Source organism: Lissotriton helveticus, chromosome 4_1, assembly GCF_964261635.1.
Source record: "Lissotriton helveticus chromosome 4_1, aLisHel1.1, whole genome shotgun sequence".
In the NCBI taxonomy this organism is placed as follows: domain Eukaryota; kingdom Metazoa; phylum Chordata; class Amphibia; order Caudata; family Salamandridae; genus Lissotriton; species Lissotriton helveticus.
Window position 1 is genome coordinate 254,129,383 of NC_136063.1, and position 19,086 is coordinate 254,148,468.

Genomic DNA, 19,086 nt, shown 5'->3' on the forward strand with positions numbered 1-19,086 from the left:
CATGTGAAAGGATGCATTGCTGGAGTACAATCATTCCATTTCAGTACTGAAAACTCACTATTTTACAAAATACATTTCCTCTCTCTTGCAAACAATCCTACCAAGCATTACCAAAAAAATAACACAAACCAACAGCAAAGAAGCTCAGTGTGCTTCCTAATCTGAGGTAACACAGGTGACATAATTGTGAAAAGTTCAAATTTTTTTATGTAATCATGCACACACTATTTATTCTTTCTCAAAAATGTAGAATTCATTGATTTGTCCCAAAATCGATTTTTCAATAACATTTTAGAAACACAGTGCAGGTCCTACTATTTATTCTTTCTCAAAAATGTAAAACTCATTAATTTGCACCAAAAATATTTTAGTAGAGTAATGAAAAGCTTATACATATAACCTTTTCTCTGTTTTTCAAATGTTATTCTAAAAAAAGATTATAACGCCTAAGCAGGAGTGCTCATGTGATGAAGCCTGTCCAGGGGAGCACAAAAGGTGAGGCTTGTGTCCAAGAGTGCAGTGGACAGGACTAAACTGGAGTAGTGTGCAAAAAAATAAATGAGCCTCATTTATAAAGCCCTGCGTCAGTTTTGCGCTACTGATGCGTCACTTTTTGTGAAGCATCGGCGGCATAAAACATGTGCCTTCTTGCGCCATATTTAAAAAGTGACGCATGTAGGTAGATGCGTCACTTTTTAAACCTCTGCGCCACATTATACCTCTGTCAGGTGTAATGTACACAGAGGGGTCATTTCTCCGCAAAAAGCCTCGTAATAGTGACACAGTGAAATCTATGAGATTTCTTTGCGTCACTTTTAGGACACTTTTACGTCCAAATCTTGCGACTGCCTTACAGCACATATAAGACTGAGGCAAACGCTTTCACATGCAGCTTTCCCCATGTGAAAGGATGCATTGCTGGAGTACAATCATTCCATTTCAGTACTGAAAACTCACTATTTTACAAAATACATTTCCTCTCTCTTGCAAACATTCCTACCAAGCATTACCTAAAAGATGAAACAAACCAACAGCAAAGAAACTCAGTCTGCTTCCCAATCTGAGGTAAAACAGGTAACATGTTTGTAAAAGATTCAAATATTTTTATATAATTATGGACACAATATTTATTCATTCTTAAAAATGTTAAAGCCATGGATTTGCACTAAAATCGTTTTTCAATTACCATTTTAGGAACAGAACACAGGTCCTATGTACAAGCATTCATTTTCACTACTGAAAGCCATTAATGTGCCCTAAAATCGTTTTTTATTTAATATTTTATGAACAGAGCACAGATCCTATTTACAAGCATTCATTTTCACTACTAAAACCCATTGTTTTGCACTAAAATCGTTTTGCAATCAACATTTTAGAAACACTGCACAGAAACACAAACAGCAAAGAAAATCAATGTGCTTCTTAATCTTAACTCTCTATCTAAATGAATCATAACTCACCTTTACAAATGCTTTAGGAGATTCAGAACAGTGTCAGATACACACACCAATATTTCTTTAGCAGAGCAAAAGGTATGTTCTCCAGGCACTGCAACCATTAATGGCACAGAAAACCTCTAATTCTACACACATTTACCTCATGGTAACCAATCAAAATTCTTCCCTCTCTATTTTCAAATCAACACCCTTCCCCCCCTCAGCCCTTTCTACCTGTTACCATAGCAACTCCCTCCTCACTGAGCTCCCAGGGTTAAAAGTTTATTCTACAATGTTGCAAATCAAATCAGCAAGCATGTTTGACCTCTCAATACACCAGCTTATCCACTGCAATCTTTCTTTAAATGACTTTTTCTTAACCACTCAAAGTACTTCTTTCACATAACAGAACCATGCACCCTAACTTTCAGTTTTTAACTATCTGAATCCACCAATCATTGCTTGTGATTCAAGAGCACTGAAACTCCACAGTTTTTTTGCCAAACTCCTACTGTTCCAACTGCCATTTCATTCCTACACTTCATCTGACTGCACCAGAACATCCTCTCACCATGTACTCTGTCTGGATTATTGGACATAGCTACATTCACTGGGCTCAAAGGTATGCAGCTACCAGAAATGTTCACAACCTTGATTTACCAAATGTGCACATAAAATGGATTGGCCAAAGAGGATTGAGATGTCATCAATTGATACCTTTGGTGAAAACCTTTTACCATCTGCCGCACACTGACCTCATAATTTTGCACTGTGGTGGAAATGACCTAGGCACTTTGACTGGGGTAGGTCTGGAGGTGGCTTTAAAGGACACCTTTGGGCAATTGATGACACTTTTTCCACAAACTGCCATGGTATATTCCAATATATGCCAAAGACAGAAATGGAACTGGTCCAACCAATTTTGTCCACAATTTGAGAAAGCACGGAAACATGTGAATAAATCTGTTTCTGCTTACATGAGAGACTATGGAATGGGTTCAATATACAACAACAACTTGCGTTACAACATGCAAGATATCTACAGAGGAGATGGTGTGCACTTCTCAGATGAGGGGAATAGAATATTCCTCCTGAATTTAAGACTGTGTATTGGTACCTACTTGTAGGTACCTAAATCAGCCACAGAACCCAAAAGCTCTCTTCAGGACTATCCTACCTCTGATCACTCCAAATGATTATCTTTTTCTAACTTTTTTCACTATTTTTCACCAAAGTACGCTCCCCGGTACGCTTCCCGGTGCGAGTACCGGGCGCTCCCCCTGCAATTTTTTTTTTCTCTCGCCTATATGGGCCTCCTAAGACCCCCTCAGAAAACCTAGAGGGTCAGGGAGTGCCTACCATGCCCCCTTATACCCATTCCCAACGTTGTTTGTCCTCCATTTTCTGTCTCAAATCTACCGAAACACAAAATGGAGGACTCCCGTAGCGCTGCCGGTACGCGTACCGGGGCGCGCACCGGGAAGCGCTCCCAAAAATTAAAAAAGTTAATTTACATAAAAACCACTGGAGACACTTTCACCAAATATAGAATAGGCCATACTACATACCAGTCCCTACCAATTTCCCAAATTTGGTGGAATTCCATTGAGCCATTTGGCCTGTAGCCCTCTCTAAATATCCTGAGGTGAATTACTTGACAAAAACACATCTGAAGTGTTAGAATTTACAACCAATTAAAATGTTACTTTCATTTTCTACTATTATTTCATGACATTTGATTGGTTATGTACATGAATATATATAAAGAAAGAGAGGGAAACACAGCCATTTTGACTACTACTTCCTGAAATACATTTGTAAAAAGGATTTTCACTGAGAACTTCAACTGCTTTCACAAAGGTAAGTTGTTATTTTGGAAAGTGAAGTATGTTGTGCACTTTAAGTTAATTTGGGAAAACATTTTCTGATAGTTATATACTATCCCTCTGTAATAGTTATAGATTGAGATAGGCTTCTCTGTTATACTTATGCATGGAGTTAGGCTTGTCTTGTATAATTATGAATTTACTTAGATTTCATGATATACACTTTTTTATATTTCTACTTCCAGCCTGATACCATACACTGCCCAAAGATAATTTCACTGTTAAAAAATCAAAACTATCTGTCTGAACTTAAACCCAACAGTGTCCTATCTCTACTGATATATTTATTTTTTATGCAAATTACAGCAAGAAAATGGAAGGAGAGCAGAATATTTCCTTCAAAATTGTTCTGGAGAACAACGGTGAAATCTTTTTTGTAGATAATGAAGACTTAGATTTCATGGATGAATCACGGGACTATGAATTAGTTTAATGTGTAGAAGCAGTAGATTTGCTGATTGAAAATGAGGACATTTCCGACAATGTGTTGTTAGAAGTTCTGTTAAATTTGGAAAAAGAATCAGAAAAATAAATTTATATTTAATAACCAAAAATTGTTCGAGACATTATTCATTTTTATATGTAATTCATAAACTAGTACCAAATTGATTATAATGTAAATTCAGACTTATAGTATACTGTGCAACTTTTTTATGTTACATAGTAATTTTGCTCATAGTTACGTCCTTTCTCCCACTATATTATCCCCAATGTGTATTTGACATCTCTTTTTCATCTCCTGCCTCCATGTTCTTTCTGCTTCCCTGACAGACTATGATATGGATTCCATATACCACAATAACTTCTGTAACAACATGCAAGATATCTACAGAGGAAACAGTGTACATTAAATTTAAGACTCAGCATTGGTACCTACATGTTGGTACTTAAAACACCCAAACAACACAACAACTCTATGCAGAGCTACCCACCTCTAATCACTTTAAATTATTATTTTCCTGTTTCACTGAGTTTTCCCCATGTGTGTGGGGGGGGGAGTGTGTGTGGGATGTGTGGGATGTGTCTGTGAGGTGTGTGTGTGTGTATGTGTCTGGGGGGGTGAGGTGTATAGGTGTGTGTAGGTGTGTGGGGTATTTGGGTGTGGGTGTGGGTGGGGATGTGGGTGTGTAAGGTGTGTGTGTGGGTGTGGGTGTGTGGGGTGTTTGGGTGTAGGTGGGGGTGTGGGGGTGTGAGGTGTGTGTGGGGGGGGGTGGGTGTGGGGGGTATGTGTGTAGGATGTGTGTGTATGTGTGGGATGTGTGGGTGTGTCTGTGAGGTGTGTGTGTGTGTGTGTGTCTGGGGGGAGGTGTGTGTGTGGGATGTGTGGGGTGTGTCTGTGAGGTATCTCTGTGTGTATGTGTGTGTGTGTGTTGGGGGGTGAGGTGTGTGTGTGAGTGTGGGTGTGTGGGATGTGTGGGTGTGGGTGTGGATGTGTAAGGTATCGGTGTGGGGGTGTGGGGTGTTTGGGTGTGGGTGGAGGTGTGCGTGTGTGAAGTATGTGTGGGGAGTGTGTGGGTGTGGTATAAGACTGAGGCAAACACTTTCACATGCAGCTTTCCCCATGTGAAAGGATGCATTGCTGGAGTACAATCATTCCATTTCAGTACTGAAAACTCACTATTTTACAAAATACATTTCCTCTCTCTTGCAAACAATCCTACCAAGCATTACCAAAAAAAATAACACAAACCAACAGCAAAGAAGCTCAGTGTGCTTCCTAATCTGAGGTAACACAGGTAACATAATTGTGAAAAGTTCAAATTTTTTTATGTAATCATGCACACACTATTTATTCTTTCTCATAAATGTAGAATTCATTGATTTGTCCCAAAATCGATTTTTCAATAACATTTTAGAAACACAGTGCAGGTCCTACTATTTATTCTTTCTCAAAAATGTAAAACTCATTAATTTGCACCAAAAATATTTTAGTAGAGTAATGAAAAGCTTATACATATAACCTTTTCTCTGTTTTTCAAATGTTATTCTAAAAAAAGATTATAACGCCTAAGCAGGAGTGCTCATGTGATGAAGCCTGTCCAGGGGAGCACAAAAGGTGAGGCTTGTGTCCAAGAGTGCAGTGGACAGGACTAAACTGGAGTAGTGTGCAAAAAAATAAATGAGCCTCATTTATAAAGCCCTGCGTCAGTTTTGCGCTAATGATGCGTCGCTTTTTGTGAAGCATCGGCGGCATAAAACATGTGCCTTCTTGCGCCATATTTAAAAAGTGACGCATGTAGGTAGATGCGTCACTTTTTAAACCTCTGCGCCACATTATACCTCTGTCAGGTGTAATGTACACAGAGGGTTCATTTCTCCGCAAAAAGCCTCGTAATAGTGACACAGTGAAATCTATGAGATTTCTCTGCGTCACTTTTAGGACACTTTTACGTCCAAATCTTGCGACTGCCTTACAGCACATATAAGACTGAGGCAAACGCTTTCACATGCAGCTTTCCCCATGTGAAAGGATGCATTGCTGGAGTACAATCATTCCATTTCAGTACTGAAAACTCACTATTTTACAAAATACATTTCCTCTCTCTTGCAAACAATCCTACCAAGCATTACCAAAAAAATTACACAAACCAACAGCAAAGAAGCTCAGTGTGCTTCCTAATCTGAGGTAACACAGGTGACATGATTGTGAAAGCTTCAAATTTGTTTATGTAATCATGCACACACTATTTATTCTTTCTCAAAAATGTAGAAGCCATTGATCTGTCCCAAAATCGATTTTTCAAAAACATTTTAGAAACACAGTGCAGGTCCTATGTACAATCATTCCATTTCAGTACTGAAAAGTCACTATTTTACAAAATACATTTCCTATCTCTTGCAAACATTCCTACCAAGCATTACCTAAAAGATGAAACAAACCAACAGCAAAGAAACTCAGTCTGCTTCCCAATCTGAGGTAAAACAGGTAACATGTTTGTAAAAGATTCAAATATTTTTATATAATTATGCACACACTATTTATTCCTTCTTAAAAATGTTAAAGCCATGGATTTGCACTAAAATCGTTTTTCAATTACCATTTTAGGAACAGAACACAGGTCCTATGTACAAGCATTCATTTTCACTACTGAAAGCCATTAATTTGCCCTAAAATCGTTTTTTATTTAATATTTTATGAACAGATCACAGATCCTATTTACAAGCATTCATTTTCACTACTAAAACCCATTGTTTTGCACTAAAATCGTTTTGCAATTAAAATTTTAGAAACACTGCACAGAAACACAAACAGCAAAGAAAATCAATGTGCTTCTTAATCTTAACTCTCTATCTAAATGAATCATAACTCACCTTCACAAATGCTTTAGGAGATTCAGAACAGTGTCAGATACACACGCCAATATTTCTTTAGCAGAGCAAAAGGTATGTTCTCCAGGCACTGCAACCATTAATGGCACAGAAAACCTATAATTCTACACACATATTCCTCATGGTAACCAATCAAAATTCTTCCCTCTCTATTTTCAAATCAACACCCTTCCCCCCCTCAGCCCTTTCTACCTTTTACCATAGCAACTCCCTCCTCACTGAGCTCCCAGGGTTAAAAGTTTATTCTACAATGTTGCAAATCAAATCAGCAAGCATGTTTGACCTCTCAATACACCAGTTTATCCACTGCAATCTTTCTTTAAATGACTTTTTCTTAACCACTCAAAGTACTTCTTTCACATAACAGAACCATTCACCCTAACTTTCAGTTTTTAACTATCTGAATCCACCAATTATTGTTTGTGATTCAAGAGCACTGAAACTCCACAGTTTTTTTTGCAAACTCCTACTGTTCCAACTGCCATTTCATTCCTACACTTCATCTGACTGCACCAGAACATCCTCTCACCATGTACTCTGTCTGGATTATTGGACATAGCTACATTCACTGGGCTCAAAGGTATGCAGCTACCAGAAATGTTCACAACCTTGATTTACCAAATGTGCACATAAAATGGATTGGCCAAAGAGGATTGAGATGTCATCAATTGATACCATTGGTGAAAACCTTTTACCATCTGCCGCACCCTGACCTCATAATTTTGCACTGTGGTGGAAATGACCTAGGCACTTTGACTGGGGTAGGTCTGGAGATGGTTTTAAAGGACACCTTTGGGCAATTGATGACACTTTTTCCACAAACTGCCATGGTATATTCCAATATATGCCAAAGACAGAAATGGAACTGGTCCAACCAATTTTGTCCACAATTTGAGAAAGCACGGAAACATGTGAATAAATCTGTTTCTGCTTACATGAGAGACTATGGAATGGGTTCAATATACAACAACAACTTGCGGTACAACATGCAAGCTATCTACAGAGGAGATGGTGTGCACTTCTCAGATGAGGGGAATAGAATATTCCTCCTGAATTTAAGACTGTGCATTGGTACCTACTTGTAGGTACCTAAATCAGCCACAGAACCCAAAAGCTCTCTTCAGGACTATCCTACCTCTGATCACTCCAAATGATTATCTTTTTCTAACTTTTTTCACTATTTTTCACCAAAGTACGCTCCCCGGTACGCTTCCCGGTGCGCGTACCGGGCGCTCCCCCTGCGAATGTTTTTTTTTCTTTCTCGCCTATATGGGCCTCCTAAGACCCCCTCAGAAAACCTAGAGGGTCAGGGAGTGCCTACCATGCCCCCTATACCCATTCCCAACGTTGTTTGTCCTCCATTTTCTGTCTCAAATCTACCGAAACACAAAATGGAGGACTCCCGTAGCGCTGCCGGTACGCGTACCGGGGCGCGCACCGGGAAGCGCTCCCAAAAATAAAAAAAGTTAATTTACATAAAAACCACTGGAGACACTTTCACCAAATATAGAATAGGCCATACTACATACCAGTCCCTACCATTTTCCCAAATTTGGTGGAATTCCATTGAGCCATTTGGCCTGTAGCCCTCTCTAAATATCCTTAGGTGAATTACTTGACAAAAACACATCTGAAGTGTTAGAATTTACAACCAATTAAAATGTTACTTTCATTTTCTACAATTATTTCATACCATTTGATTGGTTATGTACATGAATATATATAAAGAAATAGAGGGAAACACAGACATTTTGACTACTACTTCCTGAAGTACATTTGTAAAAAGGATTTTCACTGAGAACTTCAACTGCTTTCACAAAGGTAAGTTGTTATTTTGGAAAGTGAAGTATGTTGTGCACTTTAAGTTAATTTGGGAAAACATTTTCTGATAGTTATATACCATCTCTCTGTAATAGTTATAGATTGATATAGGCTTCTCTGTTATACTTATGCATGGAGTTAGGCTTGTCTTGTATAATTATGAATTTACTTAGGTTTTATGATATACACTTTTTTATATTTCTACTTCCAGCCTGATACCATACACTGCCCAAAGATAACTTCACTGTTAAAAAATCAAAACTATCTGTCTGAACTTAAACCCAACAGTGTCCTATCTCTACTGATATATTTATTGTTTATGCAAATTACAGCAAGAAAATGGAAGGAGAGCAGAATATTTCCTTCAAAATTGTTCTGGAGAACAACGGTGAATTTTTTTTGTAGATAATGAAGACTTAGATTTCATGGATGAATCACGGGACTATGAATTAGTTCAATGTGTAGAAGCAGTAGATTTGCTGATTGAAAATGAGGACATTTCCGACAATGTGTTGTTAGAAGTTCTGTTAAATTTGGAAAAAGAATCAGAAAAATAAATTTATATTTAATAACCAAAAATTGTTCGAGACATTATTCATTTTTATATGTAATTCATAAACTAGTACCAAATTGATTATAATGTAAATTCAGACTTATAGTATACTGTGCAACTTTTTTATGTTACATAGTAATTTTGCTCATAGTTACTTCCTTTCTCCCACTATATTATCTCCAATGTGTATTTGACATCTCTTTTTCATCTCCTGCCTCCATGTTCTTTCTGCTTTCCTGACAGACTATGATATGGATTCCATATACCACAATAACTTCTGTAACAACATGCAAGATATCTACAGAGGAAACAGTGTACATTAAATTTAAGACTCAGCATTGGTACCTACATGTTGGTACTTAAAACACCTAAACAACACAACAACTCTATGCAGAGCTACCCACCTCTAATCACTTTAAATTATTATTTTCCTGTTTCACTGAGTTTTCCCCATGTGTGTGGGGGGGGGAGTGTGTGTGGGGTGTGTCTGTGAGGTGTGTGTGTGTATGTGTCTGGGGGGGATGAGGTGTATAGGTGTGTGTAGGTGTGTGGGATATTTGGGTGTGGGTGGGGATGTGGGTGTGTAAGGTGTGTGTGTGGGTGTGGGTGTGTGGGGTGTTTGGGTGTAGGTGGGGGTGTGGGTGTGTGAGGTGTGTGTGGGGGGTGTGGGGGTGGGTGTGTAGGATGAGTGTGTATGTGTGGGATGTGTGGGTGTGTCTGTGAGGTGTGTGTGTGTGTGTGTGTGTGTCTGGGGGGAGTTGAGTGTGTGGGATGTGTGGGGTGTGTCTGTGAGGTATCTGTGTGTGCATGTGTGTGTGTGTGTTGGGGTGAGGTGTGGGTGTGAGTGTGGGTGTGTGGGATGTGTGGGTGTGGGTGTGGATGTGTAAGGTATCGGTGTGGGGGTGTGGGGTGTTTGGGTGTGGGTGGAGGTGTGCGTGTGTGAAGTATGTGTGGGGAGTGTGTGGGTGTGGGGGGGTGGGGTTGTGTGCGTGTGGGTGTGTGTGGGACGTACTTGTAGGTACCTAAAACAGCCACAGAACCCAAAAGCTCTTTTCAGAGCTACCCTTCCTGTAATCACTCAAAATGATTATTTTACACTATTATTTTCACTATTTTTCACCAAAGTACGCTCTCTGGTACGCTCCCCGGTCACGCGTACCGGGTGCTCCCCCCACGAAAATCGAAAAAAAATCAAAAAATGTTTCCACCCGCGGGACCCTTTGTGGCCCCCACATCAAACCTAGGGAGTCAGGGGGGGTCTACCCTGCCCCCTTTTGGTCATTTCCCCCTTTGTTTTTGCCACCTCTTGTGTCTCGATCCTACCGAGACACAAGATGGCGGCCGCTCCGGACTGTTTGGAATGTTTACAGACACCCGAGAGCCAATCAGCTTTCCGTGCGCAAGTCGCGTGTCGCGCCCGGAGCGCTCCCCGGTGCGCGTACCGGGGCGCGGCTATAGATATATACATTTTTTTTAACCTAAATTACTCAAAATCCTCTGGAGCACATATCTTGAGACATAGCAAAGGCACATCGGGCTACCAGTCCCTATAATTTTGCCAAGTTTGGTGAAAATCCATTCAGCCGTTCGAGCTGAAAGTGAGTTCGACCGCCCTATGGAAATTAACATGGGGAAAACACGTTTTGGGACCCCCCTTTTATCTCGGCCCCCGCTTGACGAATGCCCCCCAAACTTTCAGGGAAGGACCGGAGCGCCGCGAGGCAAAGTTGAGGAACATTTCAGGCAGATTCCTCAACCGGCGCCAAAGTTATTCCCAATAGAATGTTGCGATTTCCCTATGGAAATCAATCCTACTTATAACTACCTACTGGCGACCGCCAGTAGGTAATATATATATATATACATATATATATATATATATATATATATACATCACTGCTCCAAATTGCCCCTCGGCAAAGGTGCACCCTCCAGCAGCTCGCACAACGGCGTTCACCAGGCAAGGCTGGAATTCGTCCTCCGATAGGATTCACAGTTCTTTAGCCGATCATTAAGAAGCCTGACGCGTTTCTGAGTTAAATACTCTTCATCAGAGGCTCGGCGAAAGTTCGTGCTATGACACGCCCATATTCAAAATAAATTCCCCACAGATGGGTTTCAAACGCAATGTTCACTGGGCTTTGTAGTCTGTGTCACATTCATAAATCCATAGATGGATGCACGATGAATTAAAACATTCCATGAAAGCCCTGCATGGGCCTAGGCGACTCTTTCCAAGCCATAATCCTGTCAGCTACCGGATCCCACATGAGACTCAGAATATTCTGAGCCTCGGGAGCGTTGATATATATATATATATTCACTGAAAAAACCATAGGTTATAGACCATATATAGTTAGGAATTAGCATTTACAAAACCTTGAAAATTCACTGAAAAAACCATAGGTTATAGACCATATATAGTTAGGAATTAGCATTTAAAAAACCTTATTTTACTCACACAAAACCATTGAAATTCCATATATAGTTAGTTGCACTAACTATATATCGCGCACCCGCAATCCACTGCTGATCATGTCACATATTACATCATTCATGACATGGTCAGTGACATCACTGATGACATCACTGATGACATCTCAAATGACATCACTGATGACATCACTGATGACAACATCCAGTGACTATGTTTCTGTAAAGTTAAAATATGTCTTACATATTGAAGAATGAGTGGATGTATAAGTGTCTGGATGAAGGATTTAGTAGGTGCATGCCTGACTGTATGAGTGAGTGATTAAATGTGTCTCACTGAGTGCATGGGTTAGTGACTAAACTGTCTTAATTTGTGCATCATTATGTCTGTTGTTCTGTAAACTGCTGCATGTGTTGATCAGTAGCTATATGAGTAACTATATGGGTTATTGATTGGTTGCCCAAGTATTTGTATGGGAGACTGAGTGTGTGTGTGGGTGGCTGGGAGGTGTATGACTCTGTGCATAGATGTGTGAGCAGTTGATTCACTAGATGTATGGGTTCAAAAGTGCATGTGGAAACAGCTGTATGGGCGGTTGACTGTGTGCATGAGTGTATTGGTGAGTGAAGGGATATCTCAGTGCTGCATGTCAAAGTAAGTACATATGTAAAACACAGTACATGTGAGAGTTGACATATATAAATAACTGTGCATAAGAGCCAGTGAATGTGTGAGTGGCTGTATGGATCACTGTGAACTTGTATCAGGGATTGTATAATAGAGTAAATATGTGTTAGTATATGTTTGAATAAGTAAGGTGTGTATAACTGTATAGTTGAGGAAATGGAGGTGTGATTGATTCTTTGCATGACTGACTAGGTGTGTGAGTAACTCCATGGATGAGTGACAGTCTGTGAGTGTCTGTTTACACTGAGTGTATCTAAGGTTATATTAGAGTCTGAAGAGGTTCATCGTATTATCACATGAATGATGTCATCAGTGATGTGATCAGTAATGTCAAATGAGATGTCATCAGTGATGTCATCAGTGATGTCATTTGAGATGTCATCAGTGATGTCATCAGTGATGTCATTTGAGATGTCATCAGTGATGTCATCAGTGATGTCATTTGAGATGTCATCAGTGATGTCATCAGTGATGTCATTTGAGATGTCATCAGTGATGTCATCAGTGATGTCACTGACCATGTCATGAATGATGTAATATGTGACATGATCAGCAGTGGATTGCGGGTGCGCGATATATAGTTAGTGCAACTAACTATATATGGAATTTCAATGGTTTTGTGTGAGTAAAATAAGGTTTTTTAAATGCTAATTCCTAACTATATATGGTCTATAACCTATGGTTTTTTCAGTGAATTTTCAAGGTTTTGTAAATGCTAATTCCTAACTATATATGGTCTATAACCTATGGTTTTTTCAGTGAATTTCAATGGTTTTTTAATAGCAAATATCATAAGCTGTCGAATGTCAAGTACGTGGTAAGTGAAAACATTTTCATGTTTATGCACACTGATCTGCTTTGAATGGTGCCCCCCCCCCCTCATTTCTATTAGGAGTACTCTCTCTTTGCAGATAGTGAAAGGTAGTTAACGCAGGCCTTTGCCCCCGTTGTAATCCGTCGTGCCTGCTTCTCTCTCCATTTGATTGATTGTTATCCAAGTATTTACTGTTTTAGAATTAGTTCTCTTTGGTTCATTCTCTATTTACAAACAAACACAGAGTCGCAATACTCTGTTTAGTCTTTGCAGATAACGAAAAATCGTGTAAAAAAAAAGAAAAGGAATCGAGTAAAATCAGTAGGCCACTAATGGGATCTCTTTTTGACCTCGCTAAAATAGAAACATTAGGAACAACCCCTCATGACAAATACAAAACTAGTGAGATGAACTGAACTCCACACAATGATGGCTGCAAAACAGCTCGGCTCCGCCACCCACCCCGCCCAAAATAACGATAAAGAGCGGCTGCCATGATTGGTTGCGGAATGGCCACAACGGAGCTACGAAATGGTGCTGCTCTCATGCTAACCCCAGCTTCAGTCTGAAACATCCAGAAACACTGTAGACTACCAATTCGATCAGTTCCGGTAGCGCCCCAATGTAACCCGGTAGAGAAGAACTAGCCCTCCCCTCTTTGACTGATGGTTCTTGTTGCCTGTCCCTTCTGTTGTCATTTAACAGAACTATTTAGCCTGCTGAAAGGGGTTGTGTTCCGACCGCTGGTTGGTGGAGACATTTTGACTATATTCTGGACCTGCGTTGTCGCGTAATGCGTCATATGACGTGCCGCGTTAGCGCATCCGGAAGTCATCCGGGGCGCGCAGCGCGTAACGTAAGCATAACAAGTCATGTGACTTGTTAATAAAACTTTTCATTGGTTCATTTTACTTTTCTTATTGTAATGATGAAAGGCTTGGTCATATCACCTAAAAATTACGCTTTTCATTACTTCCGAACATTATTTTTTCTTAAATATATGTTATAATGTTCCAGGCTAATGTACTTTCCCGGAAATTTTACAACTGTCCTGCAAGTAAAATATATTCTTTTTTCGAGAAAAAGAGCGTTTCTTCGTCCCATGACGGAGCCGTTGAGCAAAAGAGGGTCGACCTGCTGTCTTAGTCGCCGATACGCCTGAATATGAGATTCTTATCGATCACTTTATGTTGCAGGAATAGAAAACACAACAGCCCTTGACCATTTATCTTTACTGCGTTCCTTCGTATTATACCTTTTACCCTTCATGTAATTGGTCTGCTTTATTTCACTTGCCTTTTAATGATTCTAAAACAGTGACTATTATTAAAAACTTTACCAATGTATATACTACTACCATGTTTTCTTTTAAAAACCTTTATTGTGAAAATTTCATTATACAAATACGAGCCTATAACCACGTGGGCCTGCCACGGAGCAAACTGTAATCGTATATGATGAATAGACATTTACACTGTAGAGGAACGTAACGGGCGGGCCATTAGGTTGCAAGAACTAAGGTGTCTAACAGTTACGGAATCGGTGGACGTACATTTTATAATTAAAATACGACAGGGCCAGTTACAATAAAATTATCTAGATATACATTTGCGGGCAAGTACCATGGGTGACGTTAATTCGAACTTTCAACAGTACAGTAATCAATAACACATCAGAACTTAATATCAATAGGGATGTCGAAATATTCAATCAATTCTCGTCCCCGCCCGCCATGTGCTTCAAAACTGCATACGTATCTCGTGATTTCAAGGTTCTGCAACCAGTACACAACAAGGAGTTACGAGTCCCATTTATTCCGGCGCCATTTTGGGCGAGGACGGGCAGGTCCAGGATATAGTCAAAATGTCTCTACCAACCATCGACTATGATGATGTTCATATGCTGTATTTATTAGAGTAACACTCATCTGTCCACATGAAATTAATTTACCACAATCTAAACATGTCATTTTAATCTTTCCAAAGTTCTTCTAAATATTTGGGACCGTTTCCCTTGCCTCTGAAGCTCTCAGTGCCACTTCTTTGATGAATGTACTAGCAGGTCAGGGGTTCTCCTCCAAATCTCTCTTTTATGCAGCACTATAATTAATTGGTGCCACCTCTCCATATGACGATGCATGGTATAGTTACCACAACTATATTTTTTTTCGGTTCCTCTGGAGAGTTCATCGTGGCAGATGAAGCGTGTAACGTACCGGGCATTTACCTTTTTTTGCATGTACAGGAAAGGAAAAAAAAATCGAGCGTCCGAGTTCTAAGGTGTCCCAGGGCCATTTTAGTGGACCAGGCCCAAATCCAAAGAACAGGCCGCCATTTTGAGAGTCCTCTTGCAGCCGCCTGTCGCTGTAGCATCAACAGCAGCCGAAACTCAGCTGAATGGCAACTGAAACGGTAAAGGGGCGCCCCACTACAGCAGACGAGCCTCCACCTAGGAAGGCCCATTCACGCCGGCTCCCCCCCCACCCCTTCGGGCACCCCACGCCGTTATTCGGAGCAGTATTGTAGGATGGCCACACCAGTGCGGCAACTTGCTAGACATCACCCCGGTGGTAACCGAATCTCAACGCCTTGTGGTGTCTTCTATTCAGAAAACATTGTTATGCTGCCTTCGACCTATTCGCCGCAAGTGCGCACACAACTCAACTGCATAGCTTGCTAGACACCACCTCGGTGCCATCCGGATCTTGGAATGTCAGCGCCTTTTGGTGTCTTCTCTTCAGAAAATATTGTTGCGCTGCCTTTGGCCCCATTCGCACATCGGTCCGCAACTTAGACATCACCTCGGTGCCATCCGGATCTTGGCATCTCAGCGCCTTGTGGTGTCAGTCAGAAAATATTGTTGCGCTGCCTTTGGCCCCATTCGCACATCAGTCCGCTACTGACACCATCTCACAGGCCAACAGGGCGCCCCACGCCGACTTTTACCATTGTAGGATGGCCACACCAGTGCCACAACTTGCTAGACACCACCTCGGTGCCATCTGGAACTTGGCATCTCAGCGCCTTGTGGTGTCTTCAATTCAGAATATATTGTTGCGCTGCCTTTGGCCCCATTCGCACATCGGTCCGCTACTGACGCCATCTCACAGGCCAACGGGGCGCCCCACGCCGACTATCAGCATTGTAGGATAGCCACACCAGTACAGCAACTTGCTAGACATCACCTCGGTGCCATCCGGATCTCGGCGCCCCACTGCAGATGAAGTGCCTCTCAACTATGAAACCACCACGGTGACATCCGGATCTTGGCGCGTTGTGCTGCCTTCGGCCTATTCGCACATCAGTCCGCTACTGACGCCATCTCACAGGCTAATGGGGCGACCCACGCCGAGTTTCAGCATTGTAGGATGACCACACCAGTACAGCAACTTGCTAGACATCACCTCGGTGCCATCCGAATCTTGGCATCTCAACGCCTACTGGTATCTTCCATACAGAAAATATTGTTACGCTGCCTTTGGCCCCATTCGCACATCGGTCCGCAACTTAGACATCACCTCGGTGCCATCCGGATCTTGGCATCTCAGCGCCTTGTGGTGTATTCTCTTCAGAAAATATTGTTGCGCTGCCTTTGGCCCCATTCGCACATCGGTCCGCAACTTAGACATCACCTCGGTGCCATCCGGATCTTGGCATCTCAGCGCCTTGTGGTGTCTTCTACTCCGAAAATATTGTAGAAAATATTGTTGCGCTGCCTTTGGCCCCATTCGCACATCAGTCCGCTACTGACACCATCTCACAGGCCAACAGGGCGCCCCACGCCGACTTTTACCATTGTAGGATGGCCACACCAGTGCCACAACTTGCTAGACACCACCTCGGTGCCATCCGGATCTTGGCATCTCAGCGCCTTTTGGTGTATTCAAATCAGAAAATATTGTTGCGCTGCCTTTGGCCCCATTCGCACATCGGTCCGCTACTGACGCCATCTCACAGGCCAACGGGGCGCCCCACGCCGACTTTCAACATTGTAGGATGGCCACAGAAGTGCGACAACTTACTAGACACCACCTCGGTGCCATCCGGATCTTGGCGCGTTGTGCTGCCTTCGGCCTATTCGCACATCGGTCCGCCACTGACGCAAACTCACAGGCCAACGGGGCGCCCTACGCCGACTTTCAGCATTGTAGGATGGCCACACCAGTGCGGCAACTTGCTACACACCACCTCGGTGCCATCCGGATCTTGGCATCTCAGCGCCTAGTGGTGTCTTCTATTCCGAAAATATTGTTGCGCTGCCTTCGGCCCCATTCACACATCGGTCTGCTACTGACGCCATCTCACAGGCCAACGGGGCGCCCAACGCCGACTTTCAGCATTGTAGGATGGCCACACCAGTGCGGCAACTTACTAGACACCACCTCGGTGCCATCCGGATCTTGGCGCGTTGTGCTGCCTTCGGCCTATTCGCACATCGGTCCGCTACTGACGCAAACTCACAGGCCAACGGGGCGCCCCACGCCGACTTTCAGCATTGTTGGATGGCCACACCAGTGCGGCAACTTACTAGACACCACCTCGGTGCCATCCGGATCTTGGCGCGTTGTGCTGCCTTCGGCCTATTCGCACATCGGTCCGCTACTGACGCAAACTCACAGGCCAACGGGGCGCCCCACGCCGACTTTCAGCATTGTAGGATGGCAACACCAGTGCACCTTACTAGACACCACCTCGGTGCCATCCGGATCTTGGCGCGTAGTGAAGCTGCAGCAGCTGCAAATAAGCTTCAGACAGTGTTACAACCGCTGCTCAGAACTCTCAACTATGACACCACCTCGGTGCCATCCGGATCTTGGCGCGTTGTATTGCCTTCGGCCTATTCGCACATCGGTCCGCTACTGACGCCGCCTCACGTGCCAACGTATTTTCTCCGCATTTTATACCCTATGCCGCATAACAGGTCATGTGACTTGTTTATAAAACTTTTCATTGGTTCATTTTACTTTTGGTTTCCCAATGATGGAAGGCTTGATCATATGACCTAAAAACAACACTTTTCATTGGATGAAAACTTTTTTTTTTCCCAAACGATGAAAGCCCCACCTTGTTTCTGGATGTTTCAGACTGAAGCTGGCGTCAGCATGAGAGCACCACCATCTCGTAGCTCAGTCGTGGTCATTCCGCGAGCAATCATGGCAGCCGCTCCCCACCAGAAGCCTGCAGGAGTCGGGGCCCCCAAAACTTTTGATGAATTCTCAAGGCGGAGGGGACGCTTTCGAGAATGGGGTCCAAGACCTAGCAGACAAGCGTCCGATTTCCAAGGTGTCCCAGGGCAATTTCAGTGGACCAGGCCCAAAAAGGAAACAGCCTGCCGCCATTTTGAGAGTCCTGTGACAGCCGCCTATCGCTGCACCGCAAGAGTGGGTGCAACTCAGCTGAATTGCGGCTTTTGACACAGTGGACCAAAAACAGACGGAATGGCAACTGAAACGGTAAAGGGGCGCCCCACTACAACAGATGACACTCCACCTGGAGAGGCCCGTTCACGCCGCCTCCCCCGGGGCGCCCCACGCCGTTATTCGGAGCAGCATTGTAGGATACCAAAACCAGTGCGGCAACTTACTGGACATCACCTTGGTGCCATCGTTCTGCTGCCTTGGAACTATTCGCACAACAGTTTGCTACTGATGACCCACCCCCCGCGACGCCCCACGCCGTTATTTGCTGGGTGGCAACTTACTAGACATCACTTTCGTGTCATCTAGATTTCAGCGCGTTCTGCTGCCTTGGAACTATTCGCACAACAGTTTGCTACTGATGACCCACCCCCCGCGACGCCCCACGCCGGAAATCTGGACGTTGTGCTGCGTTGGGACTATTCGCACAGCCGACCGCTACTTCGTTGTTTTTCCCTAAAAATGTTTATATGTTATTACTATTTTTGTTTTCTTGTATATATTTATAAATTATTAAAGTTTTATAATCTTACTACTTTGTCGGAGTGCTATATATTTTTAATGTGACACATAATTGTAAAAACTTTGATGTACAAAGAGTCATCCCTGGAATCTTCCGCTTCAGGCTCGGTCCCCTCCCCAATCACAATACAGGATGGTTTTCAGATAATAGCAACGCTTCTGCTGTGACGGATCTCATCGAGTGTGG